Source organism: Helianthus annuus, chromosome 12, assembly GCF_002127325.2.
Source record: "Helianthus annuus cultivar XRQ/B chromosome 12, HanXRQr2.0-SUNRISE, whole genome shotgun sequence".
Classification (NCBI taxonomy): domain Eukaryota; kingdom Viridiplantae; phylum Streptophyta; class Magnoliopsida; order Asterales; family Asteraceae; genus Helianthus; species Helianthus annuus.
Genome location: NC_035444.2, coordinates 32376230 through 32382544, shown reverse-complemented (window position 1 = coordinate 32382544; position 6315 = coordinate 32376230). Strand labels below are relative to the sequence as shown.

At 40.3% G+C, this 6315-nt stretch overlaps 1 non-coding gene across 1 annotated transcript; it reads right to left on the bottom strand.

Moving 5' to 3' along the window:
* LOC118485162 lies at positions 1–107 on the bottom strand. The gene has a single exon (XR_004875467.1). It is a non-coding gene; the product is annotated as a small nucleolar RNA R71 (small nucleolar RNA).
* Positions 108–6315: the final 6208 nt, after the last annotated feature.

The window sequence follows — 6315 nt, the reverse complement described above, 5'->3', positions numbered from 1 at the left end:
AAATTAATGACTGAAATTAATACATATTCACAAGAGGACGGGGAATCCTTATATGAAACTTGGGAAAGGTTCAAGGAGTTATTACGCAAGTGTCCACATCACGGCCTTGCGATATGGCAACAAGTATCCACTTTCTATAATGGATTGTTGCCACACACAAGGCAGACACTTGATTCTAGCTCCGGGGGACTTTTAGGTAATCGACGCCCGCATGAAATATAGAACCAAATTGAGGAAATTGCTCAAACCAATTTTCAATGGCACACCCCCCAAGGCAATAAATCTATTGCCCCGGGCACCCATAAGGTCGATGAAAGCACTTCTTTACAAGCCCAAATCGAGGCCCTTTCTTCAAAAATAAAAAATTGGAAATGACAAAAACAATCTCGGTTATGGCTTGTGAAGGGTGTGGTGGGTCACATGAAAATTGGAGTTGTATGAAAGAAACGGACGATCAACAAGAATTGGTAAACTACATTGATAATAGACCTAGGCCGTCGGGTCCTCCAACGGGAACTTACAACCAAGGATGGCGAAACCACCCAAACCTTGGCTGGAGAGAACCCGGCAATAGTAGTAACCAACAAACCCAACGAACAAACTTTCAACAACCAAGAAATGAGTCACAAAATTTCACTCAACAACAAAGTGGACGAGAAAGGCTTGAAGATACTGTATCTCGCCTCATCTCCGACACTGAAAAGAAAAACTCGGAAAGATTTCTACAATTAGAATCAAATTTTAGAAATCAACAAGCTAGTATTCAAAACATAGAAAAACAATTGAATCAAATAGCTCAAAATTTTGCCGAGAGACCACAAGGTGCATTACCTAGCAATACCGAAACAAACCCAAAAGCGCAAGTTCACCTCATCACGCTACGAAACCGCACCGTAGGGCCTGCAGAAGCGTCGCCGCCAACAAAAGAAACGGCACCCACACCTCTGCAGGAAAAGAACTCCCCTCCGTCACCAGAGCCTACCAAAGCTCCTCGAGTTCCGTACCCCGGTAGGTTAATTCGTCAAAAGACCAATGAGCAATTCGCGAAGTTCGAAAGTCTATTAAAGCAATTGCATGTCAATATTCCTTTTATTGAGGTCCTAACCCAAATGCCTAAATACTCTAAGTTCATGAGGGACTTCCTCACTCATAAAAAGAAAATTGAAAATTTGCAATTAGTCAATTTAGGCGAAGAATGCTCTGCCCTCGTACTCAATAAACTTCCCCAAAAGAAAATCGATCCCGGAAGCTTCACGATTCCCTGCTCAATAGGGGAGTCCCCCGTTCGTAATGCCCTAGCCGACCTTGGGGCTAGCATTAACCTCATGCCCTCATCAATGTTTAAAAGACTCGGCCTGGGAACCACGAGTCCTACAAAAATGAGCATACAACTCGCTGATCGATCCGTCAAATTCCCACAAGGTGTCATTGAAAATGTCTTGGTAAAGGTAAGCAGATTCGTCTATCCAGCCGACTTTGTCATACTCGATATGGAGGAAGACACCGAGGTCCCCCTCATACTAGGGAGACCATTTCTTGCCACCGCACAAGCGGTGGTAGATATGAATGACGGAACACTCACCTTGAGGTATGGGGATGATGAAGTAAAATTCGGAGTTGGGAAGAGAATAGAGGACGACGACCCGGTCAACTACATGAAGGTTATTGATTCGAGCTTGGATGCTGCTCTCCGACGGTGTAACATGGGACGCCAAGCATCCCACTCAGAAAATATATAACCTCACATTGGGTCTAGCCAAGGACCCTTATAAACGTGGCGCACCACAGAGGCATTCCGCGGAACTATCCTTAGTTTAGTTTAATCTTTTAGTTTTAATTTGCAGGAATAAAACACACTCGTGGTGGTAATGGATGAAAAAGGGAACGAGAAAAATGGCCCCATGCACAAAGAACGGAGCAACCCGACACAAATCTCCATTACAGAAGGCTCAACACGGGCCGTGCTCAATCAACACGGCCCCGTGCTGAACCACCTGCAGAAAAAACGCCCAGTTCAGGTAACTGGACACGGGCCGTGTTCACCAGACACGCCCCCGTGTCTAGGCTTTTGTCTCATTTCTTTAATTTCTGTTACTAGCACCTGAACACGGGGCCGTGTCCGGTCCCCACGGGGCCGTGTCCAGACTGCCAGTAACATAAATCTTTGCTTTTTAACACCACATTACACATCCAATCAAGCTAAAAATTTATTTTTGGGACACATTGAGGACAATGTGTAATTTAAGTGTGGGGGGAAGCTAACACTTTGAAATTTTGCAAGTCCTAACAACAAGCCTTACACAAAACTCTATTGGAACCGCTAAACACCCCAAATTTTTTACAAAAATTTTCATTTTTTTTTACTTGTCTAAAGTTTAAGTTAGGAATCCCAAGATTAATAAGGTTATATTTTTATAAAATTTACAACCGAGAGCGTCGTGATAACAAGAACCAACATAAGAAAATTATGAAACGGCATAACAAGTCTAGTTAAAATTTGATTATATATACTTGATCACATTAAAAACCCATTCCCACAAAAGTGAGTTTTGAGCCTTTATAGAGCATACAAATTTACATCTTTAGACTAAGTGCTCATTTTTCGTTTCTTGTGTGAATAGCCGCTTGGTTCTTACAACTCTAGAACTTGCCACGACGATTCATTCCCGGTCCTCACCAACTTAAACCCAAGTAAGTAAATGATGGAGGCATTAGGACTAACCATTTTTTCTTTCTACACCATTATTTTTCATTTTTTTACCACCTACCCAAAATCCCCCTAGTTAACCCCTTTGAGCCTAAACCTTTCGTTTCCTTACCCTAAACCCTTTTTACCCACCAGAAACCCTTTTTATTTTTCACCCTTTATTTTAGTAACAAGCTCGGTTTTTCGCAAGCTCGTTCTTTTATGTGACTAAAAAAAATGATGATGAAGTTAAATACAAACAAAGCTATACAAACAAAAGCTTGTTTGGAGAAATACTTCAAAATAAAAAGTCACTAAAAACAAAATGTGTTACGAAAACCGACGCTTTTTACGCTTTTCGCCCTTTTACTGACCACTAACCCATCCACCCACCTTTAGCCCAAGCCTAACCCTTCACCCAAAAAGTCCTCTTGATATTTACAAAGGTATAAAGTTAAAAAGGAGGAGGTTTGATTGCTTGGCAAGCCTATGGAAGGCGTAAGTTCCATGCCGCTCTCGAGTGATTCACAAAAAAAATACACCTTCGGCCGAGTGTTGAGTGATTTCTCCCGTGAGGTATGTGAACTTGTATATAAATGAAATTTTAAAAAGGCATGTTATGCCAGTAATTTATCCGATGAAACGTTCTAAATAAATCATAACGAATAGGATTGTAAATAAATAAAAATAAAACCCAAAAAGATCTTGGATTCCCGACACTCTATGACAAGCCAAAAACTTTCTCTTCTACCCATTCCATTTGGGAGTGTAAGCCACATTTAAAGAGTTTTGCTTGAGGACAAGCAAAAGTTCAAGTGTGGGGGTATTTGATATGTGTAAAATGCAACATATAAATTACATCAAATAAGGCATAAAACTAACCCTTTTTAAGTACTAATGTTGGAAAAAGAGTGTTTTTGTCTTCCTTTTGTATTTTCAGGATGAAATGAGCTCAAATTCACAAAAGAAGCAAAAAGAAAGCTAATTCTAACATAAATACAAGAAAAGGAATAAAAGTAGACTGCCCGAACCCTCAACGGCATCCTCCCAAGCAAAGAAGAGAAAACAGAAGCCTGAACACGCCCCGTGCTCAGCCAGCATGGGGCCGTGCCCAAGAAGCAGCAGAAAAGACAAACCTGTAGAAGCTTCTATTGCCCACCATGGGGCCGTGTCCAGTGAGCACGGGTGATGCGTGTCAGTGTGTATATAATTTTAGATATATTTTTAAGCCCTTTTTACACTTTTAGCCAAGTTTTAAATTTATAAAACACGATATTTACTAACACTAAACACACATATGGGCAAGTGCACCCATCGTGGACGTAGTATAGTGTTGGTAAGATACCGAGGTCGTCCAAGGACACAAGAGCTTTTAATACCGGTTTATCCTCAACGTCTAATCAAATCAAAAGGTTAGAAAAATGTTTTAAACTAAGAAAAATAAAAACTAACTAAATGCTGAAAAATAAAATAAAATAAAAAAAACAGATAGACAAGATGAATCACTTGGATCCGACACGTGTATTAGTATAACCTTTGATTATTTTCGCACTTTTGCACTTGTTTAAGAGATTATCTTAGTTATTGTAGTAGGCCCCTTTTTCGGAGGTGACGTTACCCTCAACCCAGTAGTTTGAGTCAGCAAGGATACAATCCTAAAGGGTTGGATTATTGAAAGATAATGAATTAAGTTATTAATGCAAATTATGGTAGGCCCCGCTTTTGGCGGTGACGTTACCCTCGGCTAAGTAGTCTGAGTCAGCAGGGATACAGTCCTAAATAGCCGGGTTATAGTATTAATAGTAGTTAGCTTATGAGGGGGTCAAAGAGTTTGGATCCCCGCCATCCAATACCTATGGGCATTGAAGGAGATCCTACTAAATTTGACCCAGGTCCCAAGCAGGACCTCTAAACGCTGAACAAGGGCAAGACCCTTACCAAACCGTTCCCTTAACCCCCGACCAGGTAGCCAACATACCTCCATATAGACCGTGGAGATATGAATGGTGAAAATCTTTTATTTTATATAGACAGTAAAATAATGCCAAGACACCACGGACAAACGATAAGGAAAGATCACCTTCAACATAAGTAACTAGTTATTAACGTCATTAATACAAAACCAAATAAAAAGTGCAAAAGATTAAAAATAAAAAGTATTATACTAAACACTTGTCTTCACCAAGTGATGTAAGAGACTTAGGCAAACATGGCCTTGATTGTCAAGAACTCTTACGATCAATCTTGGATCCCGAGACGACTCACACACTCTATGATGGACAATGGATGATGGTGGTGGATGATGGTGTTATGGTGGTGGTGGGTGGTGGATGAAGTGTGAGAGAGGTGGTGTGCCAAGGGATGAGAGAGAATGAAGCCAAGCTCCTCTATTTATAGGCTGAACAGAACGCTGGGCACGGCCCCGTGTTCGCTGAACACGGCCCCGTGCCCGTCTGACATTCTCTCTCTTCATTAATTGTAATTGCGAATTACAATTAATGCGCCTGCTGTACTTTCAACACGCCCCCGTGTCCGCTGGGCACGGCCCCGTGGTGAGCAATGGAAGCTTCTACTGATTTGTCTTTTCTGCTGCTTCCTGGACACGCCCCCGTGTTCACTGGACACGAGGCGTGTTCAGGCTCTGTTTCTCTTCTCTTTGTCTTGGGAGGTGCCGTTGAGGGTCCGGGCAGTTCACTTTTGTTCCTTTTCTTGTATTTATGGTAGATTTAGTAGTCTTTTTGCTTCTTTTGTGATTTTGAGCTCATTTCATCCTGAAAATACAAAAGGAAGACAAAAACACTCTTTTTCCAACATTAGTACTTAAAAAGGGTTAGTTTTATGCCTTAATTGATGTGTTTTATATGTTGCATTTTACACACATCAAATACCCCCACACTTGAACTTTTGCTTGTCCTCAAGCAAAACTCTTTTAATGTGGCTTACACTCCCAAATGGAATAGGTAGAAGAGAAGTTTTTTTAACTTGTCCTAGAGTGTCGGGAATCCAAGGTTTGTATAGGTTCTATTTTTATTTTATTTACAATCTTATTCGTCATGGTTTATTTTGAACTTTACATAAGATAAACTATTTAATTTGGCATAGCATGCCTTATTAAAATTCCATTTATATACAAGTTCACATACCTCACGGGAGATCACTCAATCACTCGGCCGAAGGTGTATATTTAAGTGAATCGCTCGAGAGCGGCACGGATTTACATTTTCCATATGCTTGCCAAGCGATCAATCCTCCTCCTTTTTAACTTTTACCTTTGTAAATATCAAGAGGTCTTTTGGGGTGAAGGCTTGGGTTTAAAGGTGGGTGGTTGGTTAGTGGTTAGTAAAAAGGGCGAAAATCGTAACAAGTGTCGGTTTTTGTAAAATACCTTATTTTTGGTGACATTTATTTTTGAAGTATTTCTCCAAACAAGCTTTTTGTAGCTTATGCTTGTTTTTGACTTCATATTATTTTTTTTATTTTTTTTTTTTTTTTTTTTGATCACGTAAAGGTATGTTTATGAAAAACCGAGTTTGTTACTAAAATAAAAGTGAAAAAATGAAAAAGGTTTTTGGTGGGTAGAAAATTGTTTTGGGGGTAATGAAATGAAAGGTTTAGGCTCAAAGGGGTTT